The sequence below is a fragment of the Cavia porcellus genome, unplaced genomic scaffold, assembly GCF_034190915.1.
Source record: "Cavia porcellus strain 051 isolate PalLab524CR breed Dunkin Hartley unplaced genomic scaffold, mCavPor4.1 scaffold_2, whole genome shotgun sequence".
In the NCBI taxonomy this organism is placed as follows: domain Eukaryota; kingdom Metazoa; phylum Chordata; class Mammalia; order Rodentia; family Caviidae; genus Cavia; species Cavia porcellus.
The window spans coordinates 139044345-139070885 of NW_026947485.1; the positions used below are offsets into that span (position 1 = coordinate 139044345).

At 35.6% G+C, this 26541-nt stretch overlaps 1 protein-coding gene and 1 long non-coding RNA gene across 3 annotated transcripts in view; one reads left to right on the forward strand and one right to left on the reverse strand.

Annotated features, from left to right (window-relative positions):
* LOC134475300 (uncharacterized) overlaps window positions 1–10280 on the forward strand; it is a 29129-nt gene extending 18849 nt beyond the window's left edge. The window contains exons 2-3 of the long non-coding RNA XR_010046444.1: window positions 2782–2878; window positions 9530–10280. This is a non-coding gene — a long non-coding RNA (uncharacterized LOC134475300). The remainder of the gene's footprint in view (window positions 1–2781; window positions 2879–9529) is intronic.
* Window positions 1–26541, reverse strand: part of Camk4 (calcium/calmodulin dependent protein kinase IV) — a 218428-nt gene that overhangs the window by 127592 nt on the left and 64295 nt on the right. The gene's annotated exons all lie outside the window — the stretch shown is intronic.

Genomic DNA, 26541 nt, shown 5'->3' on the forward strand with positions numbered 1-26541 from the left:
GAATAGATGATCAAGAAGACATATTTTAGTACAAATAACCCATTTTAGATCACAGATAACCCCCTCTTGCTTCTAAAGGATTCATATGGCTGAGAGCTCTACCAGATGGCTGATCTAAACAAGGAAAAGATTTCAACTCTCCCAGCTGTGACTTAGGCTTGTCACTGACATTCAGCAACATCTAGCTCTTAATAAAGAACTCTGAGTGTTAGAAGTCAGTGATACCTCTCTTTCTACAAAAGACCTAGCAGAGACGAGGCTCTTGGCTTATTTGGCAGATTAGTTTTGTTTAGCTATCAGAGTTTTTGATAAAATTTAAAATTTGGAACACTTCATGAAAATTTCACAACTCCAGCCTCTCTTTAATCTAGAAACACTAACTCTTTATTTGTGGCCAGCACTCGGGGTTATCGATCTCCTTCTCTAGTCCTTGTGATCTAGTCTTCCTCTCCATACATTAACCACCTCTCAGCTCCTGCTGCCATATGCATTTGCTTTCCCTAATTCCATTGATACCCAGTGTGAGTGGCCAATAATCAAATCAGGGAGCCTAACTCAGAGGTATAGATGGGATTATCAATTTCCAGAACTCATGCTACATCTCTGCATTATAATACAATTAGGTTAGTGGTTTAGAGTTCCCTGATTATTATTCCATTTCACTAAGTCAAAGACTCTGTTGATACAAAGAAATGTCATTATGCCAAGACTACTAAAATAAGAAAAACTAATAGTTCATGGACTATCAGGTGCATTATTATGGTGGAGACGTTAACATATGACAGACAGTGAATTTTAATAACAGTCAATAATGTTGCATATAGAAGTAGCACACATTAATGCCTTTTAGGTTACAATTCAATTTCAAGAGCTATAATTTCTATTACTTTGTAACCTCAATAGCTTCAGGCTTTTAACCTTACTCTCCTTAAGTGCCCTTCCATTCTAGCCTTGGGAAGATCTTTCTAGAAAAGAAATCTGATCATGACTCTCCTCTGTGTTCAATATGCCTATTCCTATGACAATGAAAAGGATCATTTCCTTAACATGCCACCTAAGACCATTCACCGATTTTCCCTTTCTTCTCAGGCATTAACGCCTCTTGTCTTCTGAATCACCTCCTCCAGTTTTCTGATAAACAAGTTTTTCATTATTCTTTAACTCAGCACGATTACAACCTGGCAAGAAACATTCTCCCCACAGCATAAATATCAGTCTTTCTATTCTGTACCAGACTCACTGGAAACTAGCTTGATCCGTAATATCATCTCATTAATGAGATTAAAGAGATCAATAGTGATCTCTCATTAATATCCCACGGCACAGGATTTTCTGGGCCAGAGCTTACAAAGACCCATCTCATAATTTGACTTCCCTTTTCATAGTTAAATTTTGCCTACAAAATGCTTAGAAAATTTAATGCCAGCTTTAAAAATAGGGACATTTAAAAAATCATGCCGAGAAATGCAAGAAAGGCTTTCTTAGATAACTACAAAATTGCCAGAAGCTGTGATGCTGCTTTATGAACACTCTATGAACACTGGACATGCTTTTTACATGTGTCACAGAATTAATGTCCTTTCATTCATTTATAATACATGCCTGGCCTCCAGGCATCAGAACTTGTAATTTGCATTATAGATTAGGAACTCCAGGAATTCAGGAAGCAATCCTAGTGACCTATGTCAGTAGGATTCAGCACAATGCTGCCTATATACATTTGAAGTTCAAGAAATATTTTTAAAATTAAATTAAACAATCTGATATGATAATTATAACAGACTGGCGAAGGGAAAGGCATTATAGCATTGAGCTGTAAATTAAAGTTTGAGAAATTAACATCTCATTCAAAAAGACACAACTGATAAGAAGTGGAGTTGAGACTAAATCCCTGCTGTATGTCTCAGCACTTCTCACTGAGACACACGGTTGGCTGGGGCTTTCTATCCATACAGGTCATGAAGCCTCAACAATTTTCAATTAGTACATTAATCACTAAATCCTCGGTATCCACACCGTTAAGGTCTGCTGCCAACTGCTTTGTATTACAGTTGATCGAGGGCACATGTATCCCCAGCACAACTGAAAAAGGAGTACATAGCAGGCTTGTGTTACTGGAGAATTAGAAAGAATCAAATAAACAACTACGCTTTACTTATTTTAATAGAACAATGACTTCAATTCTACATGAAAAAAGAAACAAAGAAAATAGAAGAAGACAGGAAAGGAGGGAGAATACATTGCAAAAGAAGGAAAAAGTGTATCAGAAATTCCACCATACCTACTGTTTTCCAGTTTATCAGCAGGATGTATTATGACAAAACTGCCAAAATCATGTTTCAAAGCTCTTTAGGATTTAAGATGTTAACTACATCATAAATGTACTTTCGTGCCCAGTCCCAGCCAACTCCCCTTTGGTAATATATTCAGCTGTTTGTTTCATAAAAGACAGAAGATTGGTCTTTATTGATGATGTTTTATCACAATTTAAGAATCAGGCTTTACAATTAGAAATAACATTGTTTTCTGGACAGTGCTGTTGGAAAGGCCCTGCATGGACTAATAGGGGAAATTGATATTTCTGGCTTACCCCCCCCCCCCAAAAGCAAACTGATGTCTCCTTAGGTAATGGAGTTTATCTGGGAATTAGGAACTGTTCTGCATAGTTATATGCAGCAGTCGTCTCTAAAAGAGTTGATGCTCTATAAAAAGTATTTTGTGAAACTCATTTCACTCGTTCCAGAAAATAAGAATCATATCTGAGATTTAATTATCTGACAGTTTCTAGGATGGCAGAGAGATACTGCACAGCCACGTGGATGATAAAGAATTGTGACGCAGCCAGCCATACATGCTGCCAACTTGAAATCTGAATATGGTAAGTTGAATCACTTTTTTAGATTATTACTTAGTAAGCCATTTTGTGTCACAAAGAAAAAGCATACTTCTGCCTGGTGTATTTACAGATTAAGCAATATACTAACATGAACCAACCATCACATATTACAGTTAGCTTCTTGCCATACATAAGAGTTCAAGGTATAAAGAGGTTGAGTAACTTGTGTAATCAAGTGCTTCGGTGGCTTCTGCAAGTGGAACAAATCTGTCCTTCTTTCTTAGGAACCTGTCTGTGCATACTCAATTCTTAATCCATTTTATACTTTCAAAAAACATATTAATTTATTGGGTTTTAATATTCTGAATTTATTGTAAAAGAAAACACAAAACTTGCATTCAAACAACATAGGGCCCCTTGTTCACAGTTTATTGAGAGTTTTGATATGGCCATAATAAAGTACTGACCCAAGTGCAGAGCGCTCTGTACACAGAAACCCTCAGGACTGTGCCATGTCTCGTGCTCATGGAGCTTGGTCAGAGGCAAATCATTTGGGCTCCTTGACTATAAGATCACTGACCTGCAAAAGTGATCTAATCACACGGCCTCCTCCTCATGTAATCATTTGAAGAATCACATAAAATACATTAAAACTCTAAGTAGGCTCTAAAACACTTCATAAATACAAACTTGCATTACAGTTAATAGCTGATGCACATGGTCTGCCTTTACTTAAAAGATGTTATAAAACACTTCCTGGGACAAAAATTAAAGTGAATGAGCATTGGCTATTTCCCTAAGAAAATCCAAAATCTTTCTTATAGTAATAGGCTTTATCACGACTTTGTACCATTTGTGTACTTAGAGAACTTGACAATAGCACACTTCTCAACACAAGAATCCTCTAAATAGAACTACGTAAGCACAACAATGATGTCTTAAATGTATGTAAAACAACTGAAAGCTGATTTCAGTTTTTGATTCATCTAGTCCCTTGATAGGCCCACCCCAACTCACAAGCTTCCCCTTTTAGCTCTTGGATAGAAATCTGCCTTGTACTTTTTTTCTAGTCAAATGCATAGGCAGATTTATTTTAACTCATGATATCACTGTTTTCAAGAGGAAAGAAATCTTAAGGTCTCTTCAATTTGGAGCTCTTCTTGACAGGATTTATTAAACCTGTGAAAGGAAAAGGAGGTTTCTGTTTCATTTTGTGTTTTAATACCTCTTTAGCAGTTTCTCTGCATTTGACTTTTGAATCAAAAAGGAGTGAAGCTTGACTCAGCTACAAATTTCAAAGTGAATTCCTTTTTTGCTTTTAAAATATACTATGCTCATGCCCACATCTGCCAAAGTGAAACCCATTAACCTGTAAAACTAATATTTGCTATTTAAACAATGTGAACAAAAAAGAAAAATAAACTTGATAGTCTCTGAGCAGGGTATGTACCATAAAAGAAATAGGATCTAATTACAAAAACAAATGACTTTCCATTTTGAGTATGAAAACAAAATACTGTATCTTCATTTAGGTTCAGATTCTGTTCTCATTCAGTTTTCTAGAGACTATTTAAAGAGCTACAGAACACATTGAAATATGACTATTCTTATGCGTGAAAATGTAATATTAATTGACATTATAGATTCTCTTTCCCCAGTGATTTATCAATGCCAAGTAAACACTGAGACACTACAGTTTCCAGGTTTTTGCCCTTGTGATAATATAAACATAACCTAACATGGCAAAACTTTGGAAAAACGAAGTAATTTAAACAAATAATGAGGTCCTCACAAACACGGGCCCATCTGTGACTGCAGAGATTTCTCCGTGAATCTTCATGCTATTACTTTACGTAAGGGTCTGTCCTCAGAGCTGGAGGAAGAGCAGTCAACATCTACCAGAAGCCCAGAATTAAAAGAAAATGTCACCTCAGGTCCCCTAACATTTAGAGAAAAAGAATTAAAAAATCAACAAACAAAAAAGAGGTTACACTCAAAGTTTGTTTCCAAAGGTCAGCTTGAGCCTCCTGAGTAAAAGTCAGGATTGGGACTCCCTGGTAGCAATCACACAGAACCCCAAACTGAAACCAAAGCGGGCTGCAGAAAAGGACATGAGGTAATCCTTTTTCTTCCCTAGGGGAATGGTGACATCCCTGCGCTTTTCCTGTGGAATGGCATTGGCCAAAGGAAGCTTGGAAAAAGGATTAGAGCATTAGAACACAAGCCAGGGCTTTAATGTGTTTAGAAGTCATTGGAAATCCCTTAGGATAATGTTAATTTCCTCTTTATCATTAATGTTTGCTTGGAGTCATGAAATGATTTGAGTTGTCCTAAAATGTAATCTTGAATAGATATGTAGTGTTATATTCTGTCTCCTGCATTAATTAGAAATGGCAGCAAATTACTGCCTAATGAGTTAAAATGACATCAAAAGGTCTTGTCGACCTCTTTCATTTCATTCCTGAGTTTCTGACCTGCCTCCTGAAGAAGACAGGGGCACGTGTAACTTACACAAAGTAAGGATACTGCGTCTGGCACTGCAGGCTTTTGAGAACACTTGGGGAGAGATCAAATGATCCAGTAGAAGATGCAAGCAGATTAGGGAATTCTGAGCCTCTTCAGCAAAGTATTGGAATATTTGTCTAAACATTACCAAACCGAAAATGAGTTTTTTTCCACACTGACATTTATTCAGCTCCTTCTACATACCTTAAGAAGAGAAAGAAAAAGGAATTAGTTTGAATCTACAAGGAAAAGAGACAAGAGTGAAGTTACAGTTTATGTACAAAAAAATACAGATCATAATTTCCAACAACTAAACTGATCTGAAGACTAAATTAGTTTATACGCAAGACTCTAGCACATTGCCAGGCACATAAACAGAGATGAATGGATTTTAATTTCCTTCTTTCTTCCTCCCTTTAACTGATTTCAGAATTCTAAGTGAAGGTTGAAGGCTAGCCTAATCAAAGACTCATTAATAAAGGAGTTTACCCCTGTTCTGTTCATCACCTATGTTGTCAATGTTTTGAATTAATCTGAATGAATCAATGCTCATTAAACTGCACAACTAAAGACAGCATGAAATTACACCAGCTTGCTACTCTCCCCCTAATCATTTGAAAAGTTAACACTAGCAAAAGTTTCTAATTATCTCTGCAAACATGATTTTTTGTTTAACAATTTTGAGAACAATTACCATTTTTCTTCTTGAAGAACTCTAACTGAAACTTCACCCAAATGTATATACATTTCACTAAAGCACAGAAGAATTCCCCAGCTCTTATGCTTTGTTTGTATCTGGATGTCTCCCAGAAGCTTCATGTGGTCATGGTGGGGCTGGCTTTTCAGAGGGGCTGAATCTAGAGTTTGAGACTGATTCATGCTCCAATGCTGGGATTAAGGGTGTGAGCACTACACCCATTCTAGGGCAGGTAGCCTGAATATGCAATATAAGGGCTGGAAAGAGGCTTGCTTCTCCCTTCTCTCTTGTTGCTTTTGGTGTCTTCCGCCACCGTGAACGGTTGCCCCTCTACCATGCCCCTCTGCCTTGGAACTAGCCGACTGTGGACTGAAATCTACAAACTGTGAGCTAAATAAACCTTTTCCCCTTTAACTTTCAGGGTTGAATATTTTGTCTCAGCAACAAGAGAAAAGTAACTAAGACACTAGCCAATCCAACAATAAAACAAAGTTTCTGGAACAGAAACAGTTATGTGGAGCTATGACATCTGATCCATTAGTCATAATGTTTCATGGTCACATTGCCTTGTCTTTGATATTTCTCTAACATCATCCATTTGAGTCCAGAGACTTGTTTCTAGAAACCCCAAAACCTTTCGCAAAAAAGAATTCAAGGAAACCTCCAGATATTCTGAGCTACAGGAAATATGAAAAATATGAAGAGATCAGGCTATTAAGAACACAATAATAATTAGCCCTCAATGAGCAGTTACTGGAGACCAGGCATTGTGTTTTACATGCATTACATCATTTCTTTCTTAGAAATACTTTATAACCAGATATTTAACTGCTCGTGAAAATAACAAAGCCTACAAAAGTTACTCACTTGCTCAATATTGTTTGATGGACATATATTTGTGACCTGAACCTTGTTCTCTCCAGAGTAAGAGGCCATGCTATAACCACTAGCTTATCTGTGATCCCTCAGACCAGATCTCCTGAAAGATCTTTCATCTCCCCTTGAATCTCCGTGTCCAGGTGCACGAGAAGCACTTGTGTCATGTACCAGGCTGCATTACCTTGAAATGGGGGTATTCCTGTAAAAAATTTTGTCTCTCTGTGTGTAAACTCATAATTAGAAAAATCAAGAAATTCAGTTGGCTTTAAAGAGACAAAGCTCGGTGTGGTAGCACATGCCCATAACCCTAGCACTTAGGAGGCTGAGACAGGAGGATTGCTGTGAGTTCGAGATTAGCTGGGCTACAAAGAAAGCTCAAGGACAGCCTGAACTGCATAGTGAGACCTTGTCTCAAAAAGCACCAAGAAAATATAAATATTAGTATTTCTAAGGCAGAAAAACATTTGACATATTTAGTTCTTTGACTTTAAAATTGCTAACTTTTAATCTAGTTTTCCCAGTATACTAAAAGAGTTGGGAGATAAATACACCTTAAAACAAGCAAACAACAACAACAAAAAAAACCCTACGAAATTGCAGTGACACAGTCACATCTCACTGCAACAGACAGAAGACTGACTGACAAATTATCCACATCAATTCTCTATGGGAATAACACCCAAAAAAGAAAACAAACCTGCTTTCTATAATTTTTATGATTGTTGGGCTTTGAAAAACTCCTCAAGAAAAGCAGAGAATTCTTCCACTTTATTTTGAACACCAGCTCTGCTACACGAGGAGCCAGCTCTGTGCAGCCTGGACACCGTATCCCCCTCACACCTGTGGGAGATCACAGACTGCCCACGATACAGGGTCCTGAGCCATTACATGGGCTTCGCACCCTCTCTTGAACTCTTTCTTTCTAGAAAATATGAGGTCCATCGACATGATACCTATTTAGTGTCTTTCCATATAAACACCAATTTTTCTTCAAACAGAAAGCCAGGAGGGCCAAGAAAAGCTGTAAAGTTTGCCAATCCCACACTCTCTCAGCAAGTCTTCCCCCGAAAAAGAGCTATGCAGGAGGTGACTGCCACAAGGCAGCAGGCAGCCCACTCCATCAGCCGATTTTAGAGAATCTGAGGAAGAGGAACTAGGGTTATTTTTTCTTTTGCTGGGGACATAATAATAATTTTATGCCAGCTAAACTGTTGCTGTGCCTTTTTGCAATAAAAAGTGGGCAGAAGGAGGTTATAAGAAAGGGAACTGGGGTGTTTTTACATTCCCCCAGGCATGCTTTGACTATAGAAGATTAAAGACATCAGATTCTCTAATCTCTTTCCCTCTGCATCTAAATCCCACTATTTAAATTCAACTGCTTCACATTGGCATCCCTAGAATAGGTATGTGTGAGAGCTGTCACAGGTCTGTGAGAAAGATGCTCAGTACTGCTGTCAGATAAATGTAGCTAAGGGGACTTGCCACATCCCCATCACAGAAAACTAGACACAGCTTCTCAAAGGAATGAAAATGTATGTCTTACAAGCTAGAAAAGAAAAATATGCAATCATTTATTATGGTTGAACTAATACTAAAAGACCAACTACTTTTTATAGTTCACTGCACTTTTAAGGAATATGTCAGAATACATTCTTAATCTTAAAATTACACTGTATTCAGTAGATGGTTTACCAATGCACAGAAAAGATACTAGCTATCCAGCAAGTGATACTAGCTATCACTGCTGCAGAGTCCCTGTGTACCATGTGCAAAGGTTAACATTAATGCATACACGACTCCAAGCCACCTTCCACACTGCTATCAAAGCAGACTGAGCTGTCTTTGTCATTCTTTTTATAAAATCTTTCAATAACCCTCTATTGTCAATGGATAAAATCCAAATTCTTTAGCATGATATCGGCCATCTATACATTGGCTCTTGTCTACTTTGCCATTAAACCCAGTAAACAATTTCAAATCTTACTGCACTTCAGAAACTCACTAGTGGCTCACTTACTATGTAAGGCAATACTATTTATATATATGAAAAACATACTTACACAGAAAATGCTTCTTTTGGCAGTTCTGGGGGTGAAACACAAGGCCTTATGCAAGCTAGACAAATGCTCTCCCTCTGAGCCACATATTCAGCAGCACTTTATTTTATAATGATGTATTTATTTCCAAGGAAATCACCCAGGATGTTAGAGTAAATGTTTACAGGGGCTGGAGGGTGGGGTGATTGACTGGGGAATAGAGAGGAACAAAACAGTAAAACCAGAGCAACCTTACAGAGCTTGGGATACAGGATGTGAGGACTCAGGAGCATGGTTATCTCAACCATACACCCAAAACAATGAAGATGAACATGTCTTCTTAGGTTTCACAGAATGTATGTACCAAAAAGGGCTATATTAGAAAAATTATTGGGAAGCACTCTTCCGGTCAAGACAACATAACATAAAAGACTATATTTTGCCTTCTACTTATTTCCTTTAGAAGTTACTGGTTAATTTTTCTTAAGCATATATGACATTGAATGTTTTATTTCCCTGTAAGCCAAAGTATGAGCACAACCAGCATACTATATCAATGCCTCCTTTCACCTGCAGATGACAGCAAGAACACCACTGTGGCCACAAACAGACACTTCAGACCTGGAAAACTCAACTCAGGAAAAGAAAGTTTAAATGGAAGAAATAGCTAATGCCTCGGTCCAGCAAGAGGAAGATCAGCTTCCACTAAGTGGCTCATGAGCAGAGTCAGTGCAGAACTCACTCCTTGATTTGGCTTTAGCTTTAATAAGACTTTATGGAGATAGTTAAATGCCACAAAAAATTAGCATACATTCTGCCCACGAATGATCAAGACCAGTACTGACCTTAGACCTGGAAGAGTCCTACCTCAAGTGCATACTTGAGACCCAGTTCAAAGACTGTCCTCACCTACAATCCTCTGCCTAGACAAAATGGAAAAGACCATGCATAATACATTTAATTTGGTGTAGATGCTTAATGATAATAGAATATCCTCAAGTTAAAGACTCCTGAGAGGTTAATCTGAGTCCCCTCCGTAAGCTGTGAAGTCATGGTTGTGATACAGTGTTGTATGTAGTTGTATCAGTGTATCACTTTTGTGTGTAGTTGGTATTTTATTTTTTATTTTTTGAACCCTCTAAGAACCTTAGGTTCAAAAGCCAGGTCTTAGTCATTTATGTCTCCAGCATGGACAGACCGTGGCACTTAGGAAGAATTTATTATGTATAAACGTATAAAGAATTTATTACGTATTTATTAGTATAATAAACTAATATAACCACAATATGTGGTTATATTACCACATATAACCACAATATGTGCAAATGGAAAGCAAATCTCAATTACTGTTTTCTCATTTATAATTAAACAAATGTTACTTTTAATTATAGAATATCTAATTTTGCTTTTTCTGTCAAGTAAATAAGGAGGTTTCATTTTAATACTACAGAAGTACTTCTACTGTGTTCAGTATTTGGAGCTAGAGTTCAGATCATAAGCTATTATTTTCTACTGCATAAATAATTCTAGGAGCATTGTACATAACTGACTTTTTCTAAAACCTGAGTCAACTAATTGAGCATATCTAAATTATATCCTGTTTTTCCATTACACTAAATTTCAACTCCAGAGAAGCTCTGATGTCATTTTGGATTGATTTTCAAAGATGATTGCTCCCAATATTAAGTTTTAAATTTTATCAGAAGATTTTGTAGCCTCTAGGTAAATACCTATAATAAGGATATTTACAGTAAAGACAACAGGTATTTTAAAGGACAATGTTATATTCTCCCATAATTCAAATAGTCTGCATTTCTTGTCATCTCCTCCTATGAGCTTTATATATTTGAACTTTTAATCATAGGTTTTCAAAATTGAGGTACATCTACCTTTTATTAGAAAATGGGTACATTTAAATATATTAATCAGTTTTGATACATTTATAAGGTAACCTTTTGATCTTAAGGATCTTAGGTCTTTTCCAAATAATGTTCAATTCACAAATAAACATAACTTAGACACTGAGAATATAGCATATCTATACAAAATTCTTTAAAATTTCCTCTCAGTCCAAAGCCAATGGTAGTTTAAAAGTATGAAGAGTCCAGAGCTTTTCAGTGAGAATGTTTACCTTTCAGCAAGCATCCTCATCTAATTAAAATGCCAGCACACTAATCATATCAAAAGCTCTTCAGAATAAATGCTTCTTAATAAACCAGACTTGCATGTGTAAACACTGTATCATCTCCCTAGGGTAAAAACCTGCAAGAGTAAATAAGATCCAAAATGTACAATACCTACTGTGAAAGTAAAAGGGGGTAAGATTACTCAAAAGGAAAAAACAACTGGGATGGGGAAAGGAGAAAAGAGAGAAGGGAAAAGAATATATATATGCACACACACAAGATGGATAACTATATTACTAATCTTTATTAGTTCATTGAAAAGAATGGTTAGTGGTTTCACTGATCAATTTTTCATGCCTGTATCTTGTTATCTGAGCTATTACTTTGAAGATAATCATACATAATATAGTAACCATTGTTAATCTATTGTGTTGTTTTGAAATTCTGTATCATTTTTGTTCTTTTTCCTTTTTTAAAAAAAGAATAAATATTCCTTAACTGAATAAAGAAATATCATTTTCATATGAATATGGACTAATCATAACCTTTCTGCAAATAAATTAGATAACAAATGAGTGATAGAAAAATGCAAATATGCAAAAAAAATTACAATGGTTTACACTTGTCCAATCGTAAATATTAAAAATAAATCTAAGTCTTAAATGTAATCAGTTAATGCATAAGTAAGTTTCAGAGCCCGGTTTAAAAAAAAAGATTTGCACTATGGTGATGGAGGGGAGGGCATAAGAACACCATTTTGCACAAGGGAATTATTCTCTGAATTGAGGAAATTCAATTCATTTGTATATTTTATCCTTCCCAAAAGACACTCTTGTGAGGACTGTATTTATCAAAAAATTCTTCTTCCTGTTTGGTCCTCTCTCATATTCACTTCTATGGAAAATAATAACTTAATACTTTGAAGGGCCCCTCAGTGTACAATTCTAGATGCAATACAGATAAGATGGTTCCTTTAGTCAACCCAGGCTAAGAGTTTCATCAACATTCATGTGACAACAGGTCAGAAATTATCACAAGAATCATAATTTGTAAGTTCCTATCACTTGAAGGCAACTAATATACATATTTATGATCATTATGACTGTTCAGTTTTCTCTATTAATTATGTTGAGTCGTTCTTGCAAAAGTCTTTTGTTGTCACTTCTCCATAAATAATCTTTTCAACTATGACTAGGAAGAGATGTTGCCTGAAGATACACAAAAGCGAATCACATTGGTAGTCGAGTTATCTACAAATGAGCCACCCCCTTACAAGTAACACCTGAGCAGAACTGATTTATTTTAAAATAGTAAGCCACAAAGCCACTAAAATCTTTTCTAATGCATCAGCTTCAATTATAGGTCAGTTCCAACTGTAATTTGCAAATTACAAATTTTCCTAATGACACATAAAAGCTCAGATCTAAAAATTATGTTCACTGAGTTTATGAATACATCAATAGAGATATTTTAATACTCTTTGTTGCTCAAAGTTTCATTTTTCTCAGTAACGACCTGTCATAGTTTTATGTGTAAGTAACTAAATCATAACAGTTGCAATTACATATGCATATAGCTCTTAGGACACATTAAAAAGTGATGTTAGAATAACTTCATTTGATCCTGATTTCTATATTCACAATTCTATATTTTTTATAAGATTTTTCTCAAGTTAATTTAAAATAAGTTGCAAAAGTTTAAAATGGGTCAGCTTACTGAGGTTTGCAATTTCAATGAAACGCTCAGAGGAATTTTAAAAATCTCATTTATTCAGTTAAAAAGTCAACTATTAGCAGAAAGCCAAAATCCCAAATAAACATGCTCTTGCCACATGAAAAAAGAAGAGAGTTCCCAAATAAACAACTTATTATTGCATGCAGGGAGCTAGAAAAACAAGAAGAAGCCTAACTCCAAATTAATAGAAAGGAAATAATAAAGAGCAGAGCAGAAATAAATGAGAGATTTAAAAATTACAAAAGATCTATATTTAAAACCTGATTTTACAACACAACAAACAAAATAGATAAACTCTTAGCTAGAATGATTGAAAAAGAGGGAGCAAAAAACCTCAAAAGCACAGATGAAAAAAGAGACATCACATATGACAAAATAAAATAGATAATTAGAGGATATCATAAACAATTCTGTGCTATCAGATTTGATAATCCAGAAGGAATGGAAATATTCTGGGTATATACACCTTACCAAAATTGTATGATGAAGATCAAAAACCTCTACAGTAACAAGGTTCTTCTAGTAATTAAAAAATAATCCTGAAGAGTCCAGGATCAGGTGGCTTCATGGCTTCACTGCTGACATCTGCCAAACATTCAAATAAGAACTAATAGCAATTTGTACTAAGTTACTGCACAAAACAGAAAAGAAAGATATTCTTCCAAACACATTCTATGAGGTCAGCATTATTTTTGTACCGAAACCAGCTACTGACACAACCAAATTAAACAAACACACAAACAACTAAAGGTCAATAACCTCAATGAACATAAATGCAAAAGTTCTCAATAAAATGCTAAGAAACTGAATCTAATAGACATTAAAGGGCATTCAATTTGTAAAAATTTTGCGGTAGACAAATTTTAGTTGAATAGGCTGTTATTTTGGGGTTTTCTGAAGTATATTCAGCAAGATCAAGTGAGATTCATCCAGGGATACAAAGGCAGTTCAACATACTGTATTTGAGTCAATAAAAGTGATATATCACTTCAGAACACACAAGGATTTGATAGTGTTCAACATCCCATTGTGATAAAAACATTGAACAAATTAGATCAGGAAAGAATAGACTCAACGTAATAAGGGCTTTATAATAAGCTAACACTAATATTCTCCTGAATGGGGAAAAACTGAAGTCTTTCTCTCTAAGCCCTGGAACTGTGAGAGAGTGGGTGCTCGCACGGTCCTGGGAGGCCTCGCCAGAGCAGCCAGGCAAGACAAAGGAAGGGCACTCATGCAGCAAAGCAGAAGACCACAGTGTCATGTCCAGAGATCGTGTTCTTGCACAGAGAAAACCCAAAGGGTTCCATCAAAGAATTACAAAAAACAATTTTAGCAAAGATTCGGGAGACAAAATCAACATATAAAAAGTTAGCACTGCTGTAAGCCAACGGCAGTAAAAATGAAAAAGCAACCTCATTACAATAGGTACAAAAAATGAGATATCTAGTAATAAACGTAACCAATGAAGGGAAAGGTCTCTATAATAGAAATTCCAAAACACTGATGAAAGAAATAGAAGAGGACATCAAAAAGTAGAAAGACAGCCAGATGCAGGGGCACACACTTGCAATCTCAGCACCCCAGGAGGCTCAGCCTGGAGGATGGCAAGTTTGAGCCCAGGCTGCACAGTTTAGTAACTTAGCAAGGTCCTATCTCAAGATAAAAATACGTAGCTTGGTGGTAATGCATATTTGTGTTCCATTTACAGTACCAATAAATAAATAATAAAGATAGGTAGATAGATAGATAGTTAATGGAAACACACTTCATTTTCATGGGTTGAAAGAATCTAATTGTTAAAATGTCCATCTTACCCAAAATGATCTACAGATTCGATGTAGTCTTTATCAAAATGCCAGTGACTGGTATTTTTTTGTTGTTGTTTGTTACAGAACTAGCAGAAACAATCATGAAATTTGTATGAGACCATTAAAAACAGCAAATAGTCAAAAATATCTTAAACAAACAAGGAGGCACTTCACCACCTGACTTCAAACTATACCACAAAGTTATCATAATCAAAACTATATAGTACTGGCATAAATACAGACACACAGATCAATGGAATAGAATACAGAACCTAGAAGCAAACCCACAAATCTGCAGCTCACAAATTTTCAACAAAGGAGTTAAGAACACATACTGGAGAAAGGATATAGTCTTTTAGATAAATGGAAAGGGGAAAACTGGATGTTCACATGCAGAAGAATGAAACTGGGCCCTTAACCCTCACCAATTATAAAAATTATTTTATAATGAAGTAAAAGTTAAAAATATAATACAAGAAACTAGGAAACTACTACAAAAATAGGGTAAATGCTTCAGAATATTGGAATAAGCAAGGACTTTTTGACATGACATCAAAAACACAGGAAAAAATTAAAATTAGACATGCAAATTAAAAATAGATATGTAAATAGGATTACATCAACTAAAAAATGTATGCACAACAAAAGAAATAATCGACATAATGCAGAGATTTCCTACAGAACATATTCATAAACTACACACCTCATGAGACTCCAAAAAGAACTCCAAAATCTCAACAGTGAGAAATCAAATAATCTGACTTTTGAAGTAGGCCATAGATTTAAATAGACAGTTCTGTACAAACAGGCAACAGATATACTTTTAAAATGTTCAGCATCAGCAGTCATCAGGGAAATGCAAGTCAAAACCACAGTGAGGTGCCATTTCATCCCAGTAAGAACGGCCACTATCAAAATGATTAAAGATAAAAATCCTGGCAATGTCAATGAGAAGAGAGCCCATGCAGATTTTCGAAAAGGAAAAAATATAATCATCTTAACTTGCAGCGATTCCAAACACACTCTTTCACAGTTTTATTAGTGGGGAGCAATTCTATCTCATTTCACAAGCTTATGGGCAAGGCAGCTCCATGATTCAGATGCTAGCTACATTTAGTCTATGATTTTTAGAATTTGGGTTAATGTCATCACTCATGCTTTGCCTCATGTCGCACTTGCTCATTTCCTTTACTTGCTAAATGACATAGAAAGTGACAAGAAAGGGAGGGAAAGCAGAGAGGAATCTAGGTAGAGCCCAGCAGGAGCAGGGGGTGTGTTGGCTTGCTCAGTGTGTGGTCCCCAGGAGAAGCTCAGCACACATGCAGTTTCAAAACACTGTGCATCCCAGATCTGAAGGCACAGACAGCTGCCCCTAAAATAACAGGATATAGTACAGTAATCATCTTTAATTTCCTATCAACTTAATCTGGAGCCCTGTATAACTTAAACTGTTTCATCATGACTGATCTTAGTTAAATCTGGTTTGTTTGGTTGCTGTTTGGTATCGACAGATTTTATTTAAAACTGTTATGATTGATAGTATCAAGTCTGAGAGCATAGGCAAGTTCACTGAAGACTAAAAGATTCACTACGATACCCATTCTGGTTTGATTATTACCTGTTTTGAAGATAGCAAGAGACAACACAGTAACCATGGTAGAAATCCTTGTACAATGGTTTTATGTCTTTTTCGCTTATGTGTTTATAGGAATATGTTTTGTTTTGTCTTGCTTTGTTTTGTTTCTCCCTCTAATATAGAAAGGACAGAAATACATGTTAAGACTCATGCATACGTAGAACTTATAAACAGTTTATGAGAACTGATCTTATATGATGAAATGAATAAATACTTTGAAGAAAAAGAGACACTGCAGTACCTAGGGCTGATCCCGTAGTGTCACAATGTGAAATCCAGCAATACTATTCTTCTTTGTTCAGAGTGATTTTAGCCCGCTTTGGTTTGTTTAATCTCAACATAAATGAAGACATGGATAACTGCATGTATGTTTAAGTGTGTAGGACTGATAATCATATTACTAAATTTTTATTGGGTAGTTGAACAGAACTGTTTGCGTCTCGCTGTTTGAATCCCCACTTTGTATGCTTCACTTTTGAATCTTGAACAACTATTTGTAAGAGGACAATATGTAATCATCAACTAGTGATTTCTTACTCTTTACTTTTTCCTTGAAAGTATGTATTATTTCTACCCATTTTCTGTTCTGTTTAGTCTTTCTTTAAATAAAATTAAAAAAAAAACACTGTGCATCAAGTAAACTAAGCAATCAAAAAGAAAACCTGTCCTACGTCAAATAAGGGCACATGCTTAGAAGTTACAGAAAGCCTTAAAAATAGTGTGAATGGGATCAAACCACGTGTTACCAGGCTTTCCTCTTTTATTTAGAACAGTACTATCCAATAGAGGTAAAGTGTAAAGCATTATCTATGAATGATGACCTCATAGATTCCAAATTTTTAGTAGCTACACTTTAAAAAGTGAAAAGGAATGAATGAAATTACTGTTAATAATATATGTAATGCAATCAACATGTCAAAAATGTATCCAAAGTATTTCCAATATAAACTGCCTACATGCAAAAGTTTGTCACTTCAACACATAACGAATATGAAATTATTCACAAGATACCTTACTTTTTTTTTTTTTTAGTCACTGTCTTTAAAATCTAGCATGTACTTCAAACTTGCAGGACATCTCACTTCTGGACAACCACATTCCCATGATTAGTAAGTAGCCACATGTGACTGGTGGCCACCATCTGTGGACAGCACAAGTCTAAAACATGAGGGGGAACTTAATTCTTTTAATTTTTCACTTGGAAAATGGAAGTGTTATCAGCATTCTTAGAAGACAAGAGCATTACTTAGTTATGTCTAATGCTGCTGCCTCTAGCAACCTCTCACTTCCTTCACCTTTGCAATCTCCAGCCTCTTGCTCAAAATCAGTCCATGTCCCGCCTGCTCCTCGTAGCTTCCCATAGGCTTCCAATTCGTTTTTCCCTTCTTCTGCAGCACCTGATTCCTCTTCCTGTGCAAGCCTTTCCCTAGCACACTTGCTTGTGTCCATTAGATACTCAAACACCACACAGTAGATAAATGCACAGAATTTTTTACATATTACTGCATTTAATTCTAAACTGCCTTGCATTGTAAACATGCATGAGAGTTTCCATTCCTCAGTGCTATTACTCATTAAGCAAAATCTATCCTAAATTTCTTTAATTATTGAAATCTGTGCTCTTTCAGGAAATCTGTGAGGCACTTTATAATATCTAAGGGAAATACAAATACTTCTTGAGTTTTGAGCAGGTTTCCTCTCAATAAACCCATTATAGTTGAAAATATCATGTCAAAATGCATTTAATACATGAACCCACCGAACACCACAGTAGAGCAGTACAGTACGCTGAGTACAGGCTGTGTTTTCAGTGACGACCGCAGCTGATTGGGAGCTGCAACTGGCTGCTGGTATTATTCAGCATCTGGAGAGAGAATTGGGCTGCACGTGTCTGGCCCCTTCAAAAGGTCAGAATTTAAAAGCTGAAGTACAATCTCTATTGAGCATGTGTCACTTTGGCACCGTCATACAGTTAAACTTTAGTAAGTCCAACAATCTTAAATTGGAGCCTATAATAATCCCTAAGATGGATGGGTAGCAATATAGTTTTCTAAATGGCCTCCAAATATAACTTTTGTCCCAGTCAGGCCTCACGCACTGCGTTCTTTTCATATGATGTTATTTTTTTTCAATGCCTTCTTTTCCTTTCTCCTTGAAACAACTATAAAAACAACTTCCTTTATCTACGTTCAGATTATCACTGGACAGACACATGGGGACTACATGAAACGAAATAGTCACAAAACTAGTTTCTCCCACGGGCCCAGACTGCCTATTGGTCAAGGTGACAAAAGCTGGCTCGGTTCTTTTTCTCCTCAAATCAAGCCCATTGCAGCTGCTGTCTCTTCATATGACAATCAGTCACACACACATGCCACATGTCATAGTCGAAAATTTGTTCGTTTGTCTAGCGATTCAGAAAGTCAGTGCTAATTTCAGTGAGTGGTTTCCCGGTGATACTGGAGAGAGGATACAAAGGGGTGGCTGTGTGCAGGAATGAGGAGGGAAGGGAAGGGGAAGAATGGGGTCAGCTTTCAGCACCGTTTACAAGATCACAAGATTTTGCCAGCGCCCTCCCAAAGCCAAGGAGTGGGCAAGCTGTGATGGTAGACCCGCACACACCTCGCCTTCACTTCCTTCATTCTGGACTCCATTCTGCATGTTTATAACCCACACTTATTTAGAAATTATATTCTATTTTCAAATGGTCAAAGGAGTTTAAAATAAAAGCTACTGAAATACACATCATCACCCAATCACAAACTGCTCTCAGTACAGAGAAGTTGAAAATAAAATTAAGCATACATTAGGTGCTATAATAGCAAATTCTGTACTTCACCAATTTGGAAATACTGTCAATTGTGAAACATACCAAAAAGAAAAGTGATTTTGATTATAAGATGCCAATTATTGTAAAACATGTCCTAATTTCAGAAATGTTTATATATGCCAACCCTAAGTGTCAACTTATTGATGAAGCATGGTATTTCTTACAGGTGCCAACAACTGCAGATGAGACCACAGGTTCAGTGTGTCCATGGCGCTGGGGGGACTATTCCAAGCCTAGAAGTCAGTGACAGGATGACACACGACAGCCACAGCACTCAGGCATCTGTGGCAGAACAGTGGAATACTGAGATATCATCATCAGGTCTTTCTAGCAAAGTCATCAGTGCAGGACACGGTGAGAGTGGTAAACCATGCAGACTAAGGAGGTAGTCATAAAAGACTAATCACAAGGGCTAGTATTTCAGTGCAATACGTAAAGAATTCCAGTCAATGCAGAAAGTGTACGATAATCAAAATGCAATTTTAACTGAAAACGGAATCATTATAGTTAACATGTCTTTTCATTCAAGATTCAGTACGGAAGAAAGCTGAGAATCATTCATGTATTAATTGGAAACGAGTTAAAATTTATTTCAAATGACTATGATAAAATACATTGAGCCTTTTTATTAAATCACATTTCAGTTCGAGTTTGAAATACCACACTGCCCCAGGAGAAATTTCAGAAGCTATAAATAAGTGAAGTCACCTACACAATCAAGGACTGAAAATTATGTAAGTGCGTAGATCTGTTGGCTATGTTTAGATAAAAGGTGGAGGAGAATGTTTCATTGTTTTCGCTTTGGTTTTAAAGTGTTTTCCTAAATTACTTTGTAGAGGCTTCCAGAAATGACTCATTTTCACAAAGGAGTTCTAGCTGGGCAGATTTTTAAGAAAATGAAATCCTCACTTATGATTTAATTGTAAATGCCTGAAGTTTTCCAAAACTAATCGACACTTAAAAGCAAGGAGGTTGCTCCTCCAACCAAAGCAAACAAATGTAGGACTTGGATTTTTTTTGCCTTTGCCCAATCTTAGAAAACTATAAGAACTTACTAGGGGTTTCCATTTTGTAACCTCATAAAAGCTTTCATTAACATCACCTTCACTGAGAAAAACCATTTTCTTGATTCAGGCCATGTTTGTGTCTAAAATATATAGATTCAGAGTTGAATGAGACCCACAATCTACTCAACATCATCCACAGATTTAGAGTTGCTGCTATTAAATTAAAAGTGTTTAGCTTTACCTACCAGAACTGGGCTCACCATCAAACCAAATTTCTCCAGAATTTGCAATAATGAAATGGAACCAATATCCTGAGGGCTTTGTTCCATTTAGGTTTAAACTCTCACTCGTCAGTTACTGATAACTTTTTTTTTTAACCCTAAACCAACTTGTCTCCAGCCATGGGTTTTTCCTCCATCTACACTAAATTATGAGTGGTCTTATTCATATTTATTAAGTGATAAATTCATTTTGGTAGAAAAAAAGTTTTGAGAGGATCTTGCTATGGAGTTCAGGCTACCTTTGAACTCACTTTGTAGCCCAAACTTGCTTCAAATTTGCAGCAATCTTTCTGTCTCACCAACTTGAGTGCTGGGATTACAGGCATGCGTCACCATACACGGCCATTATGGTAGAAAATATTGAAAGAACCAATTGCAGAATACAAGTACAAAGTTAAATAAGTGAAATAAAAAGAAACAGTAGAGGCCAGAATTTATTATTAGCCAGGCATAGTGGCAGGCACGTGTGGTCCCAAAAGTTAGGGGGTTGAGGCAAAAGACTGAGGTGAGTTTGAGGCCAGATTGGGCTACAAAGTGAGTTCAAGGCCAGTTTGAATGAATTGCATAATGAAACCTTGTCTCAAAAAAGACCAAAAAAATTTAGTTATTTTTGCTGCACCAGGAATACTTTATTAGGAATTCTACATAAAGGACATCCAACCATGAAAACTTTTTTAACAGTTCTCCTAAGGGATGAAATGTCATGAGTGACACCAGACCTGTCTTCCTTGGGTTCATTATTCCTACACATTTCCTGATCCTGGGAGGAAGCCAGGCTTTCTCAGAGGGAACTCAGGTGGAGCTGCCAGAAGCTTCTCTCCCCAGCACCACCAATGAGCACATAGTGACACTTAGCATAACCACAGGGGTAGATGTGGAAAGCTAAGAGGGTGGAGAAAGAAAGAACAAACTGCTAATTTTCTGGAGGATGGCATGTGGGCTGCTGTGTTTTTGCTGTTAGCAGGTGAATTTCCCGAAAGAGGGTGATATAGCTTTCCAAATAAAAAAAGCTATGAATACATATTAGCTACCATTCTTTTATTAATAATACAGTAAGAAACTCCTATTTGTGGGAAGTTCTTACAGTCGGCTATATAGTGAGGACTGATAATAGATTCAGAACTCACAGAAAATCCAAAAGCCTTAATTCTAAGCATATATTGTTATCCTACGTTTAAAACAGTAGAACAAAAAACAGAAAATCTATTGGTTTGAGCTGTGTTTGATCCTCTCTCATTTCTTGTTCCTTCCATTCCCCTAACAACCAAAACATAGTTGGGAGAAGTCCAGTATCTGGACAGTGTAGAATCTGCTGGTTTCCTCCAGCAAGTCATTTCCAAGATGGACTCAGCAGCAAACAAAGACAGCATCTTTTTCCAGGGGCCATGAATCCCAGGAGAGCTTTCCCTTAGAACATGTCGGATTATTACAAAGGCATTCACAGATCCAGCTCTGGGTGATCTCATCTTGTAGTATCATTAATTAGGGTTTTTACTGATATCAAATTGAAGGCTAAAGAACAAAGTCTTATAGTTCCTAGGAATGATTTTAGGTCTTGGGTTCATGAACTTAACTTGAACCAAAATTCTCACAAACTTCACCTTTGGTTTGACAGTAATAGACTACTGACATTATTTTTAGACTCTGAAGTGAGTATGTTGGTGCATTTAAATGAGAATTATTTCGATATGGAGAGACATAGACGACAGTCACATTTTATTAAAAGATGTTTATTGTTTACTGTAGCTGTCTTTCACATAGTTCTCATCTGGAGATATTCTGACTGCTTTTTCTATTTTAGTTTCTTAGCTAATAGGGAAAAAGGAAGGTTAGAAGAACTATCACAAAGAGTTAAATTTTAAGACCAGAACAACTGTTAATAAGTACTACAGGGCCGGGGATTTAGCTCAGGGGCATAAGTTTCTGCCTGGCAAGCGGGAGGTAGTGAGTTCGATCCCTGGTACAAAAAAAAAAAAGAAAGAAAAGAAAAGAAAGTACTACAAAACCACAAACTTTCAATTTATTTTTAATTTGGAATTCCCAACATTTTGAAAAGTTACATATTTCTAAAACAAAAGTTGCTTCAATGTTGTATGTAAACTACCAGCACAGAAATCAGAACTTCAGGAAATCACTTTTTAAATTTTTTTTTTTTAAAGCGAAAAATTCAATAGTTTCATGACTTACAGATAGCAGAGTAACAGATGCACCAATTTAATAATTATTTAGTATAAAAATATCTCATTTTATAATCTTCTGGAGAATGCAGGATCTTTTAAAAAAAGGGTGAGGGGGTGGGGATTTAGCTCAGCAGGCACAAGCACCTGCCTTGCAAGCACACAATCATGAGTTCGATCCCCGGTACAAAAAAAGAAGAACCTTCCCATGAGCCAGCAGCAGCCATGTGGGCCAGGAAGAGAAACAAGAAGCCAGTTCACCCTTCCTGTGAGCCAGCCACAAGCAACTGGCTAAGTTGATAGTAACTGAGGTATAAAAAGCAACTGATGCTTGTATTGTCTGATTGACTTTGCAGGCCTAAAGCTGATAGTTTGAGCTTCTAATTAGAGGATAACAGTATGCAATGTAGCAACCATGGGGGATTTCTTTCTCCTTGTTTTTGAAATCCAATATTGTTCACATTGTTTTGTTCCATTTTATTGCTTTGTTTTCTTCAATATACTGTTTTGACTAGTTTTATTTTATTATGCCTGATGGTAAGGACAAAAATTCTGAAAATAACAAGAGGCATTATCGTAACCACTGATGACTTCCTATTATCCTGTTTGAAGTCCTGTATCACTTTCACTGTTTTGATTGGCTTTGTTCTGTTTTATTTTGCTTGGTTTTATTCTCTTTAAAATAATTTTTTTTAAAACATGGAAGAAAAATCCCCAGTATGGAGACACAAACTCAGGCACCCAGGATATTTTCCCCAGGCTTATTAAATCTGACTCCTCTGTGCTTCTAAGTCCCCATTAGGACGTTTCAAAAAAACTAGGATGTCACCAACATATGTAACAGATTTCAGTGCATGTTCACTGGTTTTGTGTAAAAGCCTTAAGACTATATCATGGCATCCTCAATTCTTTAAGTTTAGTCTCCTAATCTAATTCCCCCACATTAACTTTTTTAAAAAGTAGAATACAAAAAAAAAACCACTTTCACCTTTATATAGTTATTTAAAATTAAACATATATTTATGCATAGAAACTAAAGGTCACTGTGCAGTACTAAATGTGATAGAAATAGGGACATCTCCAAAATTATACAGTAAGTTACAGGTTTAACATTATGAACATTTGTAGTTTTATAATCCCATGAAGTTCTTAAGTCTCTGAGAGGCTATTACTTCTTCATTCATGACTTCTAGAAAGCTAAACTTTTAGAAAACTAAAACTAAACTAAAAACTAAATTTTATTTGAAAATATACATGAACAAATGGGTTAGTGAAAAAAATACATAGTTACAAGTCAATAAATTTTCTATCATTTCAGGAAAGAAATGCACTTTCTAAAATGTGATCAGCATTCATGGGCATTTAATATAATGTAAGCTCTGATAAACAAAGTGATTTCCTTCAGAAATTTAAATTTACAAAAAAGTATAAGCTAGGTATTTTAAAGATTTATATTTAATATTTTCTCAAAGAAGGTCATGCAACAATTAAGTGAAGGTGTTCAGGCAGCCAGCACGATTAGTACCTTAGTTTCCAGTGTCCCTGAATCCAGAACAACATATGACACCTGTCATTTGTCCATACAGACTTGTGACAATAAACAACAAATGTGTTATCAGTGATGTGCTTTTTATTCCTTTCAATGAAGAGATCATTTTCTCTATTACTCCAAACATCGATTATATTGACTTCAGGAAAAATCAAACCCTAGCTCTGTCAGGTCTTCTAATATATAATTAATACTTAACATTACAAGCTGGAAGATTGCTGCACTCTAGCATTTAATTCCATGAAAAGTAATTTTAAAGGATATTACAAATATATTAATGATCCAAGTTTATGATTCTCTAAAGACTTAGCATTTTCACGGTACGATATTGATAAGAGGAAAAAATATATTTTTTGAGGTCACAATCTTTTTTGTACCACTGAAATAATATGTGATTTGCCAGACCTGCCCTCATTTACACACACACACACACACACACACACACACACACACACATTCACATACTCCTTACACAGCAGAGTTTTATTTCATTAACAATCTGTTGCTGATCTGGTGTACTTTGAAAACATAAACTGTAAAAAGGGACTTAATTTCAAACACGATGGCAATATAGGAGGTTACTGAAAGCCAGCCTGCTTCAGACACTATCATCTTTAAAGGTGACATCAGGGAAGCAATTATGAGGAAACAGTATCTCTGGTGTCACTATCAGAGCTGCTGAGTGCCCACTGGTGTTAGCAAGACCTAGGTTATATATTTATGATTTTGTGGAAATAAAATTCACTGGAAATGTATAAGCTTCTTTATTGCCCTGTAGACCACATATTTTGGTGCACAATGTCAGAAATAAGCATACTGCGTTTACCTTTTGAGGTTTTTGTATTTTCTTTTCTTAGCACCTGCACGTTATTTTACCATATTTTGTGTGATAACTGAACACTTTCCTCATAAAATAGCACAGTTTTGAGATGAAACTGAGATCTAAAACAACTGAAAAATATAACTTCAAAGGTAAAGAAATCATAAGAAAGAAACTCTACACATCGATTAAAAATATAGATAAAATATAGATTAATAGATTAAAATATAGATAAAATATAGATTAAAAATACAGGTTAATAAAAATTTTAAAGGAAATTTCAGTATCATAAGGTATCTAGGATATAGGTACTATGAAAAGATGGACGGAGTAAAAATTCTCAATCACTTTGGTTAACTTTTTTTCTTATTTTTAAATTTTTCATTAGTACATATTTGCCATGCATAATGATTATGTTCATTGAAGGGAATATGTAAATAAAATTTAGTTTGTAGTTTTCTAAAAGTCATTGAAGGGAATCTATTCATTTAATGTTCACTGAAGGGAATATGTACATTTCTTAATTTATTTTTCACCTTTCCTAAATCCTCTCTTTTATTCTGCTGGTATCTGATTTATGTATCTTGTAAGTCATTATTAAACTAATTATATATATATGGATTAATAAGCAGACTGATAGGCCAAAAACATATAAAACACATAAGACAATTGTGCTAAATCAAGGCACACTTTTAGATACATTGTCTGAGTTGGATAATGGTAACTTTTTTCTCTCTATTCCTGTTATCTGTCTTTTATTTCACTCTTCACTTATACGTTGACATTTTTTATATATTTTATATGTGACATATAAGCTTGTGTGCCTGACTTACTTCACTTAACGTTATGATCTCAAGGTGCACCATTTTCCTAACCCTAAATGACTCGTTTACTCTCCTTTATAGCACAACAGATTCACTGTGTATAAATACCACAGTTCTTTTTTATCCATTCATCTGTTGATGGACATATAGGTTGTTTTCAAGATTTAGCTATAATGAGTTAGGCTGCTATAAACACGGTTGTGCATACATCACTATGGTATAATGTTTTTAACTTTCTGGGGAAGATATCTAAAAGCAGAACAGCAGGATCAAATGGAACTTCTATTTTTAGCTTTTGGAAGAAAGTGATGTCATGTGTCTATAGATAGGAAGAAAAAAGATATAATTTTACATAGAAAATATCAATAGCCTTTTCTTATCCCTTTGTTATTATTTCATTTTACTATAACACTACATGCAACAAAAGTACAAAATGTATTTCTTATTAAATATGAAGGGAAAACATGAAAGCATAAAGAAGGAAATAATTTAACACTTGGAGTAAAACCACTACCGACACTGAAATTCTCTGCACTGCCATTATTTATGAACAAATAATAAATGTATCATCTGTTCAATAATTAAACCCAATGCATTTATACATCTATTAATCTGACATAAAGATTAATTAATGACAACTTAAAACTTCTGAGCTTATTTCACCTACAAATTTCAACCTTATATGTACACAACCACACGCAAGTTGTTTCTGATTTTCTTTCCTGTGCTAACAAAAGGAGCCAGGTGGCATTTTCTTAATTGAAATGACATTTGGGCATACAAACCCAAGTTT